Source organism: Hyla sarda, chromosome 5 (assembly GCF_029499605.1).
Source record: "Hyla sarda isolate aHylSar1 chromosome 5, aHylSar1.hap1, whole genome shotgun sequence".
NCBI lineage: Eukaryota > Metazoa > Chordata > Amphibia > Anura > Hylidae > Hyla > Hyla sarda.
Window position 1 is genome coordinate 368,752,899 of NC_079193.1, and position 22,118 is coordinate 368,775,016.

Consider the following 22,118-nt stretch of genomic DNA (forward strand, 5'->3'; position numbering starts at 1 on the left):
AATGCAATGAAGTGTAAACATAGACTTACAATACACATATAATTGAGATAAAATCAAGTTATAATTTTAGCTCTTGATTTGTTTAGTTTATAAATGTATTCTATCTCTTTCTTAGACAAATCTGTATCCTGAAGCATAAGATTCAGGGCATTGCATTTATATATATATATATATATATATATATATATATATATATATATATTTATATAATATTTTTTTTCTTTTTTTGTAGGTCTGTTTTTACAACATTTTACCCATGTAATATAGTTTGTAAGGTTGAAAAAAGACCAGAGTCCATCAAGTTCAACCTATATCCCTAATGAGTCCCTATTGAGTTGATCCAGAGGAAAAAAAATAAACTAATTCTAGAGGTAAAAATTTCTTTCCTACTACAAATATGGCATCAGAACAAATCCCTGGATCAACGTTCTGTCCCTATAAATCTTGAATTCATAACCTGTAATGTTATTATTCTCCAAAAATGCATCCAGACCCCTTTTACAGAGTTCACCATGACCACCTCCTCAGGCAGAGAATTCCACAGTCTCACTGCTCTTACAGTAAAGAACCCCCGTCTGTGCTTGTGTAGAAACCTTCTTTCCTCTAGACATAGAGGATGCCCCCTTGTTATAGATACAGTCCTGGGTATAAATGGATCATGGAGAGATCTCTGTACGGTCCCCTCATATATTTATACATAGTTATTAGGTCTCCCCTAAGCCTTCTTTTTTCCAAATGAAATAACCCTAATTCTGATAATCTTTCTGGGTACTGTAGTCCTCCCATTCCCCGTATTACTCTGGTTTCCCATCCTTGAACCCTCTCCAGCTCCACTATATCTTTCTTGTACACTGGTGCCCAGTACTGTACACAGTATTCTATGTGTGGTCTGACTAGTGATTTGTACAGCTGTAGAATTAATTATTTCCTTGTTGTGGGCATCTATGCCCCTATTGATGCACCCCATGATTTTATTTGCCTTGGCAGCAGCTGCCCGACACTGGTCACTACAGCTAAATTTACTCTTTTACTAAGACCCCTAAGTCCTTTTCCATGTCAGTCGTCCCAAGTGTTCTCCCATTTAATGCATAACCCCAGACAGGATTTTTCCTCCCCATGTGCATTACCTTACATTTATCAGTGTTGAACCTCATCTGCCACTTCCCAGCCCAAACCTCCAACCTATTCAGATCCATTCGAAATAGTGCACTGTCCTCTATAGTGTTCACCGCTTTACAGAGTTTAGTATCATCTGCAAAGATTGCTACTTTACTATTCAACCTCTCTACAAGGTCATTAATAATTATATTAAATAGAACAGGACCCAAGACTGACCTCTGTGGTCCCCACTAGAAACAGTCACCCAATCAGAATAAGTACCATTAATAACCATCCTCTGTTTCCTGTCACTGAGCCAGTTACTTACCCACTTACACACATTGTCCCCCAGCCCAATATTTCTCATTTTATGGCATATCTGTTTTTATTAGGGTTTTCAATTCAACAAATGAAAACAAAACCAAAGCAACATGAAAGAACAGCGGTAGTATAGAACAAACAGCCAGGCAATCATGAGCATATCAGTAATAAGCGGACACGCAGGCCCGGCAAAAATAATCTACACAATCCCCTATTCATGCTAATACGAAAGCATATGGTACAAGAATGAAATAAATTGAAAAATAACAATAATAAAGACAAGGGAAGAAAGAAACAAAATAATAAAAAGTACAAAAAAGAAAACAAAAAGAATGGACCCAGCAGGAGTACTTAATCCCTTAAGGACGTAGGGCATACCTGTGCGCCCTACGCCTGGTCCCGGTGTTTAAAACAGGGTCACACTGTGGCGGTCTCCTTACCTGTCTCTGCGGCGTTCGATTGGGGTTTGATTGCTCCAAGCCTGAGCTACAGGTTTGAGCAATCGAGCCCCTATCTCACTGATCTGTGTAAAGCTATGGCTTTGCAGGGATCAGCATAAGAGATCAGTGTGTGCAGTGCTATAGTTCCCTATGGGAGCTAAAGCACTGCAAAAAAAAGTGAAAAAAAAAAAGTTAATAAATGTCATTTAACCCCTTCCCTAATGAAAGTTTGAATCACCCCCCTTTTCCCATAAAAAAATAAACTGTGTAAATAAAAATAAACATATGTGGTATCGCCACGTGTGGAAATGTCCGAACTATAAAAATATATCATTAATTAAATCGCATGGTCAATGACGTACGAGCAAAAAAATTCCAAAGTCCAAAATAGCGTATTTTTGGTCACTTTTTATATCATGAAAAAATTAATAAAAAACTATCAAAAAGTCCATTCAATACAAATATGGTACCGATAAAAACTTCAGAACACGGCAAAAAATATTAGTCCCCTACCAGCCCGTATGCAGAAAATTAAAAAAGTTATAGGGGTTAGAAGATAAAAATTTTTAACATATAAATTTTCCTGCATGTAGTTATGATTTTTTTTCCGAAGTACGACAATATTCAACCTATATAAGTAGGGTATCAGTTTAACTGTATGGACCTACAGAATAAAGATAAGGTGTTATTTTTACCGAAAATTGCACTGCGTAGAAACGGAAGCCCCCAAAATTTACAAAATGACATTTTTTCTTCAATTTTGTCGCACAATTAATTTTTTTTCCATTTTGCCATGAATTTTTGGGTAAAATGACTAATGTCACTGCAAAGTAGAATTGGTGGCACAAAAAATAAGCCATCATATGGAATTTTATGTGCAAAATTGAAAGCGTTATGATTTTAAGAAGGTGATGAGGAAAAAATGAAAATGCAAAAAATGAAAACACCCTGCATCCTTAAGGGGTTAAGAGAAAGCAAGAAAAGAAAATAAAGAGACGGCATCAGACAAAAGAGAGACAGAAAGGGAGACCAGGACATACATTGGACAAGGACAACAACGGACTGGGGAAGACAGACAAAGACAGACAGTCCCAAGAAAGAGGGGGGGGGGGATTAGCACTAGGGGAAATACAAGCGGAGAGAGGAGGGGGGAGGAAGGAAAAATCAGATGGGGAAGGAGCAAGCTAAAGAGTGCAGTTCAGGCCGTCAAGCAAGCCATCGGGACAATCCCGCAGAATCTCTAAAGGAGTCCCAGGGATGCCATATACTGAAGAACTGGCACGTTAGCATGTTTGGTTCTACCGCTAGCCACCAGTTCCTCCATTCTTTTTTCCGCATATGCGCATATTCGCATATTCCTTCTTTTCACTTGTGGGCCAATTAGAATGATGCAAATACAATACACTTGTCAGAGGTTATCAACAACATCCCTAGCAACCAACAGTAAAGTTGCCCACCCCCTCACTGTTTTCTTCCTCGAATACATAAATATGCGAATATAACGAATACGTGAAATTGGTGAATATAAGACGAATATCTGTCTATATATTCGCGAAATATCTCAAATTCGAATATGGTTAATGCTGCTCATCACTATTACTTAATTCCTTTAGAAAACTAGGGTGAATGCCATCTGGACCTGGTGATTTGTCTATTTTTATTTTTTGTAGTCGGCACTGTACTTCTTCCTGGGTTAGACAGGTGACTTGTACTTCTTCCTGGGTTAGACAGGTGATCTGTACTGGGGAGTTTACCTTATCTCGCTGTATTTCACCTGGCATTTCACTTTCCTCAGTAAATACAGTGGAGAAGAATTTGTTTAATATATTTGCTTTTTCCTGATCCCCGTTTATAATTTCTTCTTTATCATTTTTTAAAGGGCCAACACTTTCATTTTTAACCTTTTTTCTATTTATATAGTTAAAGAACATTTTGGAGTTAGTTTTACTCTCTTTGGCAATGAGTCTTTCTGTCTCAATTTTTGCGGCTTTTATCAGTTTTTTACATATTTAACATTTTTCTCTATAGCTTTTTAATGCTTTTTCGCTGCCGTCCTGTTTTAGTAGTTTAAATCCTTCATTTTTGCTGTTTACTTTAATACTTTAAAAGCATAGATCAAACTGTGGTTACCTGTATCTTTGTATTCTTTGTATTTGTATTCAGCAAATATTTTTATATAAAGCCACAAGTTTTTTTTAACCCCCTTAAGGACCCAGCCCATTTTGGCCTTAAGTACCCAGACAATTTTCTTTTTTGAACTTTAGTTTTTTCCTGTTCTTCTAAATATTGTAACACTTTCAATTTTGCACCTAAAGACCCATATAAGGGCTTGTTTCTTGTGTCACAAATTGTACTTTGTAATGACATCACTTATTTTATAACATAAATTGTGGAAAAGAGAAACAAACTTATTTATGGGGTGAAATAAAAAAAAACACAGTTTTGTAAATTTGGAGGCTTTCATTTCTACGCAGTGCTCTTTTCGGTAAACATGACACCTTATCTTTATTCTGTAGGTCCATATGGTTACAATGATGCCCAATTTATGTAGGTTTTATTTTATTTTACTACTTTAAAAAAATTATAACTACGTGCACCAAAATTAGTATGTTAAAAATTGTCATTTTCTGACCCCTATAACTTTTATATTTTTCCGCATACAGGGCTGCATGAGGGCTCATGTTTGTGCCATGGTCTGTTGTTTTTATTGGTACCATGTTTGTTTTGATTGGACTTTTTGATCACTTTTTATTCATTTTTTATGGCATGTGAAGTGACCAAAAATGCACAATTTAGGCCTTTGGTATTTTTTTTACGTGTACGCCATGGACCATGCAGTTTAGCTAACCTGATATTTTAATAGTTTGGCCATTTATGCACGCGGCAATACCACATAGCATAGCATTGATCAGTGTTATCGGTGCTCTGCTGCTCCAGGGGGCCTGACGAAGCGCAAGAGTGTGATATAGACCTTCGCCCACTGGTTGAACCCACCGCCATAGTTCCATCTTCCTACCTCTCTGCTGTGCGTTCCATCTGCAATGTGAACCTAGTGTTCGAGGTGAGTGCTCCAAGCCAATTTCTCCATGTGAATGTATGGTTATGTTGTATAATGAAACTAGGCTGTGCATTTCCTGTATGCCAACAGGATAATCCTCGGAAGTATTTTGAATCGAGGCAGTGCCAGGTTATCTTTTTCTTGAGGTGGTCTTTTATATTTTTAAATTAGACACGCTCTCCACAAAAGGTTTTTAATGAAACCCTGGAGTGAGTATAATGTATATTGTAGCACTGATGTCATGTGGATGAGTTTGTATGTAAATGACAGTAACAATGTCACTCCATGGTATATAGTGTTGTGGGTATTTGTAGACCTTTTTTATGAATGAAAATGATAGTAATGAAGTCATTTCCTGAAATGATGGATTGTGGGTATATAGTTGGTGGATGTGTAGCTTTTAACATTAACCCCTAAGTAAGGAGGAAGCTCCGCAAAGCATTGGGTCCTTTTATTGTTTTATAGTTTTATGTATATTTAATTGTTCCATGTGCAATAAACGGCCTTTTTGACTGCCGTGGCCATGAGTGTAAGGTCTTTACACTAAAGAACCTTCCAACTAATAGAAAAGACATGAATATCAGCAAAAAGGAAAGAAACAACTGGAGACCACTAGTGGGACGAGGCTGTGAGTGTGACTTGGGAAGCAAGCCGGCATGGGGGGAGCATAAGGACCGAGCTCCCCTCGGTGAAGTAAGTCATTTGAAGGATTATACTGCTACTAATTGTGACATTGTCAAAGAAAAGTGGGCTGTCCACTCCTTGTATTCTGTTTTTTTGTTTTTGTTTCTGATTCCATATATATATTGAAAGAAAGCGACTCCCATTCCGAAAGAAGTGTAGCGGACACACCGGTTATTTACTGTTGATACACATTGTGAAGTTGGTGAGTGGTTAGTTCGGGGGCCACTCACTAAGTGTAAGTGACACTACTGAATAATATGTGAGTCATACTCGGAATATGTTGAAAGATCGGAGGCCGCTCCCTTGATTTTTTCTCTGTCTCCATTTCAGTAAAGATGCTAAAGCATTAAAGGGGTACTCTGGTGAAAAACATATATATATTTTTTTAAATCAACTGGTGTCAGAAAGTTAAACAGATTTGTAAATTACTTCTATAGAAAATCTTAACCCTTCCAGTACTTATCAGTTGCTGTATAATACAGAGGAAGTTATTTTTAAATTTCTTTTCTATCTAACGACAGAAGAGATTTGCAATGGGGATTTGTTCCTGCTCTGGACAGTTCCTGACATGGACAGAGGTGTCAGCAGAGAGCACTGTGGTCAGACAGAAAAAAAATTCAAAAAGAAAAGAACTTCCTATGAAGCATACAGCAGCTGATAAGTACTGGAAGGGTTAAGATTTTCAAATAGAAGTAATTTACAAATCTGTTTAACTTTCTGGCACCAGTTGATTTAAAAAAATATATAGATCTTTTACAGGTGTACCCCTTAAAGCCAGCTGCACAGGTGGGAAAAGAAGTTCCTTGTACTGGCCTTAGACGTCACAATCTCCCTATAGCAGCCTACTACACAGTTGTCATGTTTTCAGTTTATTGGCTTGGAAGGTTGTGCTATTTGCTTGCATTTAATACATAGGTCTATGTTCCATCTTTGGCACATCTTTCATGCAGTTTTTTGGGACAGGTCACTGTTTATAGCTATTGGCCCTAATTTACTAATACAATCCTGACATGTTTTGTCGAGTTGTGCGCCAGAATTTGCTCCGAGTGTGCAAAGGATTGCATTGAGGAGGCGGGGGTGATGTCACACGGGGGTGGAGTCATGATGTCACGATACTCCGGCCCCGTTGTCGTCAAGACAACGGGGCCGGAGTGTCGTGACATCACTGCTCCTCCCCTGTATGACATCACGCCCCACCTCCTCAATGCAAGTCTATGGGAGGGGGTGTGATGGCCATGCAGACTTGCATTGAGGGGGCAGGGAGGGGCATGACATAAAATGGGGGCAGAGGCATAAAGTCACGATACTCTGGCCCCATGGTCGTCAAACTACTTACTCGGGACCTCCAGCACTGCAGAGAGCTCGCAAAGGTGGGTGCTGAATGACAGATTGCAGGGGTCCCCAGCGGCGGGACTCCCACGATCAGACATCTTATCCCCTATCCATTGGATAGGGCATGAGATGTATTAGGGCCAGAGTACCCATTTAAAGGAACAATATTTCGGCAAACTACGTTAAGTAAGGAAATCAGTTCTATACGTCTGACTGTAATGGTGATTGATCCCGCGACGCGTCTGTCATTGTTCATTTGTCCTATAAACCTCCCGAATGACAAACGAATGACGGCATTTTTTATTTTTCAGGTTCTATAATTAGGAACCAATCTCGCCTTTTATTTCAGAATAAATGCCAACTCCATGCCAAGTCGAGTCGCACATTAGTTCATAAAAGGTAATATTCTTCCAAGATAATTCTGGCATTAAAAATATCAACCTACACATTAAACAGTAATAAATTGAATTTAGACGACTGAACACAACATAATTACATAATTTGATTTTCGACAAAAAGAGTTTCAATTTCATGCATGTAGAGATGATTGATTGAGGACTATGAGCAATATACTGTATGGAAATTAACTGGAATGACATGCTAAATTGCCAGTGTGATATATTACGCCATTACTTAAATTATACTTCACAAAGTGCGTATAGATGGAAATATTTAATTTTGCAGCTAATTGTAATAGTAATTGTTTTTAGATGTCAGAACTTGGGGGAAATTAGAAAAATAAATTATGAAGGGCGTTTATTAGGATACCTTGTGGAAAAGCCAAATTTTCATACCCGCATAACTACAATAGAACATGGAAAGAGAGTATATTGGAAATCCCGGGAAAATAGACGATGATGGGATTTATTGTTACTGGTCCACATTTAGGAAAGTGTTTGTGTCCAGTTTTTACACCAGTGTGGAATAAAATAGTAATATAGTAACATATTTCATAAGGTTGAAAAAAGACCAGAGTCCATCAAGTTCAACCTATATCCCTAATGAGTCCCTACTGAGTTGATCCAGAGGAAGGCAAAAAACCCTCATACTAGAGGTAAAAATTCCTTCCCGACTCCAAATATGGCATCAGAATAAATCCCTGGATCAACCTTCTGTCCCTATAAATCCAGAATCCATAACCAACAATGTTATTATTCTCCAAAAATGCATCCAGACCCCTTTTGAACTCTTTTACAGAGTTCACAATGACCACCTCCTCAGGCAGAGAATTCCACAGTCTCACTGCTCTTACAGTAAAGAACCCCCGTCTGTGCTGGTGTAGAAACCTTCTTTCCTCTAGACGTAGAGGATGCTCTCTTGTTATAGATACAGTCCTGGGTATAAATAGATAATGGGAGAGATCTCTGTACTGTCCCCTGATATATTTATACATAGTTATTAGGTCTCCCCTAAACCTTCTTTTTTTCTAAACTAAATAACCCTAATTCTGATAATCTTTCTGGGTACTGTAGTCCTCCCATTCCCCGTATTACTCTGGTTGCCCGTCTTTGAACCCTCTCCAGCTCCACTACATCTTTCTTGTACACTGATGCCCAGTACTGTACACAGTATTCTATGTGTGGTCTGACCAGTACTGTACACAGTATTCTATGTGTGGTCTGACCAGTACTGTACACAGTATTCTATGTGTGGTCTGACTAGTGATTTGTACAGTGGTAGAATTATTTCGTTGTCGTGGGCATCTATGCCCCTATTGATGCACCCCATGATTTTATTTGCCTTGGCAGCAGCTGCCCGACACTGGTCACTACAGCTAAATTTATTATTAACTAAGACTCCCAAGTCCTTTTCCACGTCAGTCGTCCCAAGTTTTCTCACATTTAATACGTGATCTCAGCCTGAATTTTTCTTGCCCCTGTGCATTACCTTACATTTATCAGTGTTGAACCTCATCTGCCATTTCTTAGCCCAAACCTCCAACCTATCCAGATCCATTTGTAACAGTGCACTGTCCTCTATTGTGTTTACCGCTTTACAGAGTTTAGTATCATCTGCAAAGATTCTACTTTACTATTTAACCCCTCTACAAGGTCATTAATGCATACACTAAATAGAACAGGACCCAAGACTGACCCCTGTGGTACCCACTAGTAACAGTCACTCAATCAGAATAATTACCATTAATAACCACCCTCTGTTTCCTGTGACTGTGCCAGTTACTTGTGCCAGTTACTTACCTACTTACATTCTCCCCCAGCCCAATCCTTCTCATTTTATGCACCAACCTTTTATGTGGCACTGTATCAAATTATTTGGAAAAATTCAGATATACAACATCCAGCGATTCCCCTGGTCCAGTCTGGAGCTCCTCATAGAAGCTGATCAGGTTAGTTTGACAGGACCGATTCCTCATAAAGCCATGCTGATATGGGGTCATACATTTATTTTTATCAAGATATTCCAAAAGAGCATCTCTTAGAAAGCCCTCAAACAATTTACATACAACTAACAGGTCTGTCATGCCCAGGGTCACCTTTTGACCCAGTCCTGGGGAACAGTCCCTGTCACTATCGAGTCCCTGAATATTAAAAATAGCGGTCTATCTATTACATTATTTAATTCCTTTAGAACACGGTGGTGAATGCCATTTGGGCCTGGTGATTTGCCTAGTTAGATTTTTTGTAGGCGGCATTGTACTTCTTCCTGGGTTAGACAGGTGACCTGTACTTCTTCCTGGGTTAGACAGGTGACCTGTACTGGGGAGTTTACCTTATCTCGCTGTATTTCACCTGGCATTTCATTTTCCTTGGTGAATATAGTGGAGAAGAATTTGTTTAATATATTTGCTTTTTCCTGATGCCTTTTTTATAATTTCTTCCTCATCATTTTTTAAAGGGCCAACACTTTCATTTTTGACCTTTTTGCTATTTATATAGTTAAATAACATTTTGGGGTTAGTTTTACTCTCTTTGGCAATGAGTCTTTCTGTCTCTATTTTTGTGGCTTTTATCTGTTTTTTTTTTTTACATATTTTACATTTTTCTCTATAGCTTTTTAATGCTTCTTTAAAGTCTCCCATTTAGTGTCAGAATTCTTATTTTTGAGGACAATATTCCAATGTATATTGTTAAGGGCTTCTCTGAGTTGATCAAACTTTGCCTTCCTAAAGTTGATTGTTTTTGTGGTCTCTCGCGAAGCCTATCCCTATTCCAAAATAACACTCAGACAGAGCACGCTCAGCAACTTAGTCCCAGACTAAGTTTTAAGCACATGTGACCAATCTATCCCTCCCTTCAGAGGCAGAGTAGAGAAAAAAAAGTGAAAAGGCTGTTTAAAATTCTTTCAGTGATCCCACTATGTGCAAATATAAGTACTCACACAAGTCACTCCAACTCCACAGATTCACTCTGCACAGCAGATATCTCCTGTTTCTGCTGCCTCTCTTCCAAAGCAACACTCAAACAGAGCAAGTGAGAATGATATGATAAGGAATGTGATGAGTGGGTTGATGATGAGAGTAGTTGCCCCTGATAGGTCACTTTCTGGAGTGGTGCAATCCAGAGTTCCTTGGTAAACCCACCAATGTCCTTTTTATGATGAGGTTGTTTCCCTTACACCAGTAGCCTCAAACTGTGGCCCTCCAGGTATTGCAAAACGTCAACTCCCAGCATTCTCGGACAGCTGTTGGCTGTCCGGGCATGCTGGGAGTTGAAGTTTTGCAACATTTGAAGGGCCACAGTTTGAGACCACTGCTTCTCCTGTCCCAGATCTTGAGTCGTCTTGGTCAGGTGCCTGGCCAGGCCAATGAGAAGGAGTGAGCGCTGGACCAATCTGATCAATTGTCGACTCTCATATCCCCCAGGGCAGGACTTTTAAACCATGCTCACTAGTCAGACAATGCCCGTGATAGAGGTTCTTCCCATCACCAGCATTCCTGTTTTACCTGTGTCTGATTATCTTCTGACCTCCTTTTATGTGACCTTCTGCCTGTTTTCTGATGTTGCCTTGCCTGTTGATTTTGTACTATGAGACTGTCTAGGTTTGACAAATTGTTTGTATTTGCCTTCTGATTCTGTACCTCGCTACTCTCTAGATTTGACCCAAAGCTTGTTACGAATCAGTCTTTGTGATTTTGTACCTTGTCTGCCTGTGTGTTACCAGTCTTTTTTGTGTAAGGACTGTCATCCAGTTGTAGGCCTCCATTTAGGGCAGATCATCCAAAAAGTTAACTGACTTTCTGTGATGTTAGTCATGACTTGCTTCACCACACAGCTCTGAAAATTCCTATAGTCAGGGTCCCTGACAGGCTCATAGTTGACCCCACATAGCTGCTATTCAGGAACTTGTCCAATGCTTTGGCTTCATCAGCAGACAAGCCCTAAGTCATGCCTTTTCCCTAAATCACAATTGGTTCTCCAGGCATCTCAGGTGGCCTGCCCACCATGCTTAACTTCTGGTGCTTAAAGACTTTTCTAAATAGTCTCCCTCTAACCCGCACCTACTTTAGGTGCCATAATGGCAAACCGATAATGCCAAAACCTGGGCTTACACTTTTCCTTTAGGCTGGTAGACAGGAAAACTACCATCCCTGATACCTAATGAGTCTGCTCCACCATGGCAGCATACAGTGATCTGTCATTCCTCTCTTCAAGGAGAAGCATTGTGGACAAAAACGTGTCCCCTGTCCGCAGCGGCATGTCACAACCCCCGTCCAATGCGGGGCCGCCACATCCCCTCTATATATCTCTGTGGGAGAGCCGTTCGGCTGTCTTTGGCTCTCCCATAGAGCTTTATAGAGGGGGCGTGGAGGCTCACACTTTGGGCGGGGGTTGTGACGCGTTGCTGTGGAGGAGAGCCAGGGCTCAGACCCCCTGTGATGTAAAACTTATAAGTTTTTTTTCCACGATACTTCTTCTTCAAACAATACCCAGGATACACTGTGTATTGGACACAACATAAACAAAGGATATACATCACATTAAAGCACATGCACATTTACATAATATATGTACAATAAATATATAATGTATATATCTATAAAATTAGGAAGATACCAATAGTCTTACATGAGGGAACCGTCTCCTCCCCCCCCCCCCCCCCCCCTTACAGGTTTCTGTCTGGGTGATTCTTCCTTCATTGCTCAGAGATGTCTGTTATACCATATGGTCCAAATTATCAGCTTGTCTTTGGCTGCAAGGCTTGCTGGGATATGTTCCAAGAATACCTTGGCTTTCAATGGATCCGGTGTGTAAATGCAGTGTTTATGCAATCTTGAGGACCAGTCTCAGTGATATCTTCTTTTTCTAATATGAGAGCTTTGTGGAAATCGATGCACAACAGTAAAGAATGAATCAAATAGAGATTTTAATGGGGATCTATGTTTTTGTTAAAGTATTAAAAAAATTACGACAGTAATATGAACACCAGGTATTATTTTTTTGTAACCCCTTCCACCTTTAGCAATTTATCTTTAAGAGGTACTCCTGTGGAAATAATGTTTTACATCAACTGGTGCCAGAAAGTTAAACAGATTTGTTAATTACTTCTATTTTTTCTATTTGTTAATTACTTCCAGTACTTATCAGCTGCTGTATACTGCAGAGGCAGTTCTTTTCTTTTTGAATTTATTTTCTGTCTGACCACAGTGTTCTCTGCTGACGCCTCTGTCCATGTCAGGAACTGTCCAGAGCAGGAGATGTTTGCTATGAAGGTTATCTCCTGCTCTGGACAGTTCCTGAAATGGACAGATGTGTCAGCAGAGAGTACTGTGGTCAGACTGGAAATAACTACACAACTTCCTCTGCAGCATACAGCAGCTGATGAGTACTGGAAGGATTAAGATTTTTTTCTTTCTGACACCAGTTAAATAAATAAAAAAACCACCCCTTTAACTCATCATAGAGATCAACTGTACCTTTTCAAGACACCCTTTATTTTACCATGACATACTGAAAAACAACAACAACAAAATTATTTGTGGGCTAAAATTTTAAAAATGTACCTTATTTTTTTCAGATTTTTAGGGATTTTGTTTTTTGCATGGTTCATTTTGTAATAAAACTGATATGTTGTATTTATTCCTCCTGTCAGTACAATTACAGCAACATTCATCTTATGTAATATTTGTTATGTTTTACTATTTAAAAAAACAAAACATGAAAAATAAAATGACCCCTATAACGTTTTTGTTTATTCATTTTCCGAGGTCAGTTTTTGAACCATGACCTTTTTCTTTTAAATGGTACCATTTTAGTTTCAATGGTGTACCAAAATGGAAGACTGTAGGCGGAGGCCTTAGGCAAACTGTTCAAGAAGATTTCCCTATGGCAGGCAACTAGGCAATCCGAAGGCCTCCGGCTGTCATAGTAACCAATCAGCACCCCCTGAGATAGGGGTTCTGATCAGACCGCTGACAAGTGCAACAACTGTCAGTTCACTATTCATCATAGCATTCAGAGGGTTAAACTGCGGGGATAAGACTGAATTCTAGGGTGGTACTTTGGCGGTGGATAACTAGGGGTCTTCTAAAGGCTACATCTCTGATTTCTGGATCTGATTCAAGAATATACCAGAACCTGCGAATAGCTGAAGATATCCTGGCATTCAGGTTAAAGATAGCAAAAGAAAAGGAAAATCTAGATGTGTTATCCGTATTAGATTTGAGCATAATCTTTTTAGGTTGAAATAATTTCTTGTGGGGGACCAGTTCATTGCATGCAAAGGCATCATTAATAATTTTCTCAGGGTAATTTCTGACTCAGTCTCTTTTTTAGATCTTGACACTGTGAAAGGAAAGAGTCTCTACTACTGTTTATTCTTTTTAGTTTAAGAAATTGTGAATAGGGTATGCACTTTTTGTGTGGGCTGGATGAGAGTTATTAAATTCTAGTAATGTATTTTTAGCGATTTATTTGCAAAAACCTTGGGTTGTTATGGAATTGTTACACATTTTTATGACGACATCAAGAAATTTGAGCTGTTGGTCGTCAAAATTGGATGTGAAAAGAATATTACCATCGTTAAAGTTTAGTAGTGCAAAAAATTCTTCAAACCTGTTGCGGGTGCCTTCTCATACAATGAGAACGTCATCAACATATCTAATGAAGAGCTTGATATTCTTAATGAAAGGGTTTGCTTCAGAAAAAACATAATTACGCTCAAAAATAGAAAGGAACAGATTGGCATAAGTATAGGAGACCGGTGTGCCCATTGCAGTGCCGATCTCCTATCTATACCATATGTCTTCAAATTTAAACTCATTATGGGAAAGAATAAGCATAAGGACATAACTGACAAAGGAAACAAAGTCAGGGGTTTTACCCAGCTCAAGGAGCAGTTCACGAGTCACCTGTACACCAGCATTGTGAGGGATGCGGGTGTACAGGGCCTCAATGTAAATAGATGCTAGATGGAAACTATCACTTCAAGAAAAAGATTGTAACTGTTGCAAGAGGTTTCCTGTGTCTTTTACGTACGTGGGCATGGAGCTGAGTAATGGTTTGAGTAAACACCCGAGGTACTGGGACAGGGGTTCAGTCGCAGAGCCGATCCCTGTGACAATGGGTCGCCCAGGGACTTCTGAACTTTTGGGAGGAAATACCACTTAGGGTGGTGTTGGAGATCTACAAGCAATCGTTAAGCAGTTTTTGTAGATATATCGCCTTTATCTGCATGTAACCTATAAGAAGAGAGCAGAGTTTTTTACAGTGTTTGGAACGAGAGGTAAGTGGGCAGTAGATTATTTTATCTTGTAGCTACCTGAGTGCCTCTTGTGTATAGTACTGAAAGGTCATAATAACCATCCCCCCCACCTTTGTCAGCCTTACTAATTTTTAAGTCAGAACGGGACTAAAGCAATTTCAAAGCTTGTTCTTCGCCAGGGGATAGGCTTACGGGTTACGGGATATATCAGGGACTTTACCTTTCTACGCACAGCTTCCCTAAACAGATCGAGGGAGTTGGCGGGGGTGACTGGAGCAGAGAACCTAGATTTTATACCACCTATAAACGGACCTGAACCCATCTCACTGGTTACTGAACTGACAGGTATATCTGATGCAAGAGTGGCTAGCATCTCAATACATGCATTTTCCTGGCTAGAAAGGTGCTAACTGAACTGAAGCCCGAAGGGCCTATCTCCACATGTGTTTCCCTCTCTAGCAATAGCACCTCTCTTATCAGGATGTTTAGAAAAATATTTCTGAAGGTTGATTTTCCGTAGCCCTTTATAGAAATCAATTTCAAACTGAACATAATCAAAAGAATCGCACAACCCAAAATGTAAGCCTTTAGATAGAGTTGGGCAGTCGTTGCTCAAGGCAACATCCCTGAGGTTTATGAAGTTCTACAAAGTAAATTGTGTTTCCAAGTGACTCCTTTGTGTTTCCTGGTTTTGTTCCAACTCCATTCTCTTGGATTTCCTCCGGCCCCTTCTGGTGCGTTTTCTAAAGGGCGCTGACCTGGGTTAGAAGCTTTTTCGTTTATAGTGTGTTGCATCCTGCATTTTTTCTTGTTTGTGCGTCTTGTGTTCCAAAAGAAAATCATGCCTTTGTCATAATCTTGTTTGTCATGCAAGAACTTATCTCTTTTGAATTCCTTTATTTCTAATTGTGAAATGGTAATTTTTTTATCTAGCTTTTTATAAAACATATTAGCGTTATTCTCACTGACCCTGGTCTTGTATTCTTGCTTTTTCTTGCAAAGATCCATAGTGACACGTTCGTACTCTTTTTGATTTTTTGCTGGTATGAGTATAGAGCAGGGACAGCTCCTGAGCGCACACTATATTCAATCACTGCCCAGAACCATAAAAAGGCATATTGACGGTCATTAAAAGGGTTCTCCGGCCCTAAGACATCTTATCCCCTATTTAAAGGATAGGGGATAAGATGTCTGATTGTGGGGGTTCCGCCACTGGGGACCCACGCTATCTCACACGCAGCACCCACCTCTGGGAGCTACACGCATCGCTGCAGCCTCGGAGTCTGCCGGGTCACGACTACAGGGCCAGAGTTGTGACCTAGCAGATTCTGAGGCTGTAGCGCTGTGTGCAGCTCCCAGAGGTGGGTGCTGCATGTGAGATAGCGGGGGTCCCCAGCGACAGGCTGCATGAGCAGACACACCAATCACCTCCCACCACCACAAGGAATGGACACACCTTCTTCCTCCACACACCAATCACCTCCCACCACCACAAGGAGGGACACGCCCCCTTCCATCATACACCAATCATCTCTTACCAAAATGGAGGGACACGCCCCCTCCCACCACACACCAATCACCTCCCTAGGATGTTTACTTAAAACAAGTGACAAAAGAAATAGATAATCAGTTGGTTGTCTATGTAATGCAGGACAGGACAGACTTGTCCGGCCAAGAGATGAGAATCCTGAACAGAGGACCCCTCTATTATTTACCTAATATTATGTATAAAAATGGGTTTTCTAAACAGGACAACCCCTATAGCACAGGTAAGACCTGTCCGATTTTGCTATCTTGTCTGGGCGCTGAAAACCAAACAAGCTCAAATTATGGTGCCACTTCTGTTTTGTGCCCATAAAACTTTGTGGCATTATGCAGGTTACAGTAAGCCAGCAATGTATAACCCAGTACTGTCTTACTATATTGTGGGGCACAAACTCGTTGCATCTGGTCTACTAACAGTAAGCCAGGGATACATAAAATTATTTTTAACTGTTTTGTACTTACCTGCCAGATAGTAATGGACATGCTTAGAAAGGATCTATGCCTGTATCATGATTAGGGGGCAGGGATCAGAGAGTTAATGAGCCCTAAAGTTGTCCCTAAGACCACTCTCCCTGCCTACTTGCCAAGACGCCCTAGCCGTGAATGACAACTGGGCCTTGATACAAGCAAACACGGGTACAGACACAAGACTGACTCACTCCTAGATAGACGGATTAGCACAAGGCTCAGAACAGGATTCTATCCTAGGAGATCCAGGATCAAACAAGATCAAAACAGGACTGACAAAACGCACAGTGTGAATACAGACTCAAAAAACACAAAGCATATGCAGAACAAACAATACTAGAATACTAAAACCCAATAAAGGTACTAAAACAATGATATATCTATATATCAGACAGGACAGATAACCGTGGTTAAAACTCAGGATACATGTGCTCAAACAGACATAGTGAACATAATGCTCACTTCCATGCTGTGCTCTGCTTAAAACTACAATACCCTGCAGTCCTGTGGAGAATGTTCTCCTTCCCAGCAATCATTCCACCCATTAAAGCACTGCCACGCTCCCTTTCAACACTCAGCCAGAGTCAACCAGTGTGCCTATAGCTGTTGCCAAACTACAACTCCCTGCATCGGCTGTCCGGGCATGCTGGGAGTTGTAGTTTTGCACCAGCTGGAGCGAAACTTGTGTGTAAAACGCTGGTATAGAGCACCCCCATAGTATCCCCATTATATTGGCTGTATCCCTCTCTGCTGAGCAGCACAAAGCGTATCCACCTTCTTATAATTTTGACTATGATCTATTTAAATCTTAATGTTTTAACATTGAAGAATAATCAGCACTTAATACATCCTCATAAATGTCATAAAGCTAAACAAAAAAGGTGCATTGTAGGTAGAGAATGTTGACCATTAAGTTGATTTACCTGAGCAGTTCCAGGGCGTGATGAAATACGGTGCCCCCTGTTGACACGAACCTGTTAATCTGTTCAATCTCAGCCAATGTTCTGTTCATCAGTAAAAAAAAAAAAAAGCCATATCCATAAATTTCGGGTATATGAAAGTGACACTCGGTCGAAGCCACACACTAAATTGCTGGCTCGTTGAATAATTTAGCGGACGCCGACATAATATTTAATTGCGCCATTAGAAAGTGTTTTCAGAAATTAAAACATAAGTAGAACGGACACATTAGGCTTCTTTTTTTGTGAGCGCTGTACTTTTTTGTTCTTTTGATGTGTTTTACTGCGCTGGGAGATTGAGGACTTCCATTAGATATGAATGTTGTCCACCCTGCAGTTATTTATTTCTATTTTTATGTCAGAGGCATTTAGTAAGAGAGGGACATACAACTTGTATTACAAACTGCTGAGAGATATTGGAATCTTTGCCCGTACTGTTCGATAAGAAGGAATGCTACATTGTACAGTAAATGAATATGTATCCGGTGGTTTGTGACAATGGCAGCACCCAGAGAAGGCGACCACACAAGATCACAAAATTGAACCCTTAAAGGGGTACTCCGCCCCTACACATTGTGTTCCCTATCCAAAGGATATTGGCAGAATGCGTGCATCATGTCACACCGAAACGCGTTACCTGCTTCAGCTATTAAAGGGGTACTCCACTCCCCTAGACATCTTATCCCCTGTCCAAAGGATAGAGCATGAGAGGTATGATCACATGGGTTCTGGCTGCTGGGACCCTACTGCTATCTCCAACCCGGCACCTCAGTAATCTTTTACATGGAGCAAGCTTCATCTGTGCCGGATAACATGCGACCACAACCATCAAGTCCCCTCCCATCGGCCGGACCCCCGCGAACTCCAGTCAATAAATCTTATAAAATGTACAGTATAGTTGGTAAGAACAATTTTTGTAATTCTCTCTCTCTCTCTCTCTCTCTCTCTCTCTCTCTCTCTCTCTCTCTCTCTCTCTCTCTCTCTCTCTCGCTTTCTTTGAGCCTTAAAGAAAAAGTAAAGCTGGACTGATCAGCTTACAGCCTATGTACGGGTAAGCCTCAAGCCCTTCTTCCCTGTCCCACAACAGGGCACTCTGAATTTGTATACCAATAAAAGATCTTAAAATCCCTTATCAGACATTTTGAGAGTAGGACTTTGTATGGGCCCCATCTATTCAATGTGCACCAACTGAAGGTACCCAATAGTCATTAGGACGAAGATTATGATGGGCCACAGGTTTGCTTGTGGATGGTTCTCTTTCTTTCATCACATTCTGTAAAGATGACTGTCACTTAGTTTGACTTACTTTCAATTGCTATAAATCATTATTGCTTGGACAGTAAAGCAAATTTCCATGGAGCATTTTGGTCTCTTATGAATAAAATAAATGGGATATTATACTCTTGTTCGCTAACTGTTGGCCTTTCAGTAATAAAAGCCTCTCGCTGTATAATTATAACAGATTTTCTGAAATATTATCTCTAAATCAATAGAATAGAACAGTGGTCTTCAAATGGTGGCCCTCCAGATGTTGAAAAACTACAACACCCAGCATGCCCGGACAGCTTTGGCGGTCCGGGCATGCTGGGTGTTGAAGTTTTGCATCATCTAGAGGGCCACTGTTTGGAGACCATTTGAATAGAATACTTAGTAATCTTTTAAATGACAGGGCTTTACATACAGACATAGCGTCCACCAACTAGACTGTGGCAGAGCTACAATTTACCACATAGCCTGGGAGAAGAGGCGTGACTTGCAGCTTTGAAGCATTAATGCAAAATCTTTAAACGAACCCCAGATCCACCATGTGTTATTTATAATACTGGTGATTTCTTACACTGGGGTCCGGGTGCCCAAGGGAGCCCTGAAGACACTTCTGCCACATAAGAATTCACCAGTTTTATAAATAGAACATGGTGGATATGGGGCCCTGTTATAGATTGTGCATTAGAGCCCAGAAGCTACAATGTTATGCCTCTGCTACCAGGCTAGGTTGTAAAATGTAGCACTGCCACAATCTAGTTGGTGGGCGCTAAATTTGTATGCAAAATCTGTCCAAGCATGCTGGGTGTTGTAGTTTTAGATCATCTGGAGGGTCACTGTTTGGAGACCACTTGAATAGAATACATTGTAATCTATTAAAATATAGGGTTGAGCATACAGATGGAGCACCAAACAACTGGACTACGGCAGTGCTGCATTCTATCACCTAGCCTGGGAGAAGTGGCGTAACTTGTAGCTTCTGGGATTTTGCAAAAGTTGGAGTGTCACTGTATGAAGACCACTGGAACAAAATGCAGGGTAATCAATTAAATTAAAGGGTTTTAGATGTAGCACCCACAAACTGGACTGCCTACATTCTACCACCTAGCCTGGGAGAGGAGGTGTAAAATCTGTAACAGGGCTCCATAACTACCATGTGCCATTTACAATACTGCTGTATAGACCACACAAACAGCTAAGAAAACCACAAATAACATTGGTGGCCTATGGCTTTTAGGGCATGGTGAGATGCATTTTGTACTGTCGGGCCTTATAGTACTGCGAATGTATCGATATATATATATATATATATATATATATATATATATATATATATTTCATATATATATATATATTTCATATACCAATAAAATATCTTGAGATGATGTAAGGAACCAAAGGGTTAACTTGCACTGAGAGCTTTTGTTTGGTCTTGTTGCTTTGGTTACACCTATCTGGACTGGTCAGCTGACCTTGGTTGGAGCCCCTGCTCTGGCTCCATATAAGCTGCCAGTCTACTCCCAGTCTCTGCTTGCTAAAAAGCTCAGTTTGTGCTCTAGCTAGCCTTCTACTGAATCTGTTATATATGGCATTTTGACCTTTGGCTATGCTCTGACTATTCTCTCTGGTATTAGTGATTTTGTACACGCATAGTGGATTTTGACTTGTTGTGTGAGCATGTTATTTTTGCTTAGTCTGTCTTTTTCCTACTGTTCCTTGACCTGAGTCTGTATTATTGTAGTTTATTGTTTTGACGTTTTGACTGTCCCTCACTTATTTAAGATGGGACGGTCTTCGTGGTTGTGGACCTGTTATTTAGGACATGTAAGCAAGTAAGCATGGATAGGGGGAGTGGGTGAGAAGAGTGTGCACTCTTTCCCTGCCCAGTCCTGACAGATGTGTTTGCGGACATTTTAGGAATTTCAGCTTACTCCAACTAACACTGTGGACCAGGACTTTGTATGGGCACCATCCATTCAATGTGCATCAGCTGAAGGTACCCAACAGCCGTTAGGGCAAAGATTAGGGTGGGTAGCAGGTGTACTTGTGGGTGAATGTAAGATACAACAGGAATATAGGTGGACAGGTGGATAGGAGGTTTTTAAGGCATGGTGAGATGCTTTTTGTACTGTCCGGCCTTCTATTACAGCGAATGTACCGCTATAATATGCAGCCCTTAAATAGAAGAACATATTCCAGCCATAGATCCTCTTCAAGTATAATTACTAGTTGGAAATTACAGTGATGAAATAATCTTCATGAACATCGTCGATAAACCTCCCCCACACAATACAGCGCTGGGAGTCCCAGTGCATCTCTTTGTATTCATCCAGCGCCAGATTATAATTATTTTTCTGCTTTGTCTTCTTGCAAAAAATAGACAAAATAAAATTCCCTGTAATAATGTGTCATTATTTTAGAATATGAGGATCCATTCACAGTGTGTGGCTATAGGCGGCCGCGGAATATCAATGAACTTTGTCTATGTCACGTTCTGTATACTATATTGTATCAGGTGGAATCCTTCACTTATAGCAGAGGAGAATTTCAGGATACGAGTTATTTTTGTTTGTTTTAATTAGGAATCGGCGTAATGGATGGGAAAGAGATGGAGCGGTGAATACACACGAGGCAGATATTACCCGAGAGCCGTATATAAGAGTAGAGTAATAGAAAAAGAAAATGCACGTGAGTAAGACAAAAAGTAAGAAGCGTATCTATTATCTATCTATTAATCTCATATCTATCTAGCTATCTATCTCATATCTATCTATCTATCTAAACAAGCAAAAAGCTTGAGAAATACTGCAATTGGGCAGTTGAAACATTGTTCCTGATGTTGGGTCAATAAATCTTATTCACCTTGTACCCTGGAGTGCTGCGGCTCTTTGTTTTTTGGAGTGGATATCTATCTATCTATCTATCTATCTAAATATCTATCTATCTATCTATCTATCTATCTCATATCTATCTATCTCATATTCATCTATCTATCTATCTATCTATCTCATATCTATCTATCTATCATATCTGTCTATCTCTCTCTCATATCTATCTATCTATCTCTCTCTCTCTCTCTCTCTCTCTCTCTCTCTCTCTCTCTCTCTCTCTCTCTATTTATCTAATCTATCTATTAACACAAGATACCAGCAGCACAAAAAACTGTGAAAATTGATTGCATCATTCCAGTGTTACAAAGAAGCATAGTTTCTGCGACCTCTCGTTGCCATTTTCAAGCTCCTTGAAAATGGCATCAAGAGGACGCAGCAACGTTGCTTCTTTGTAACA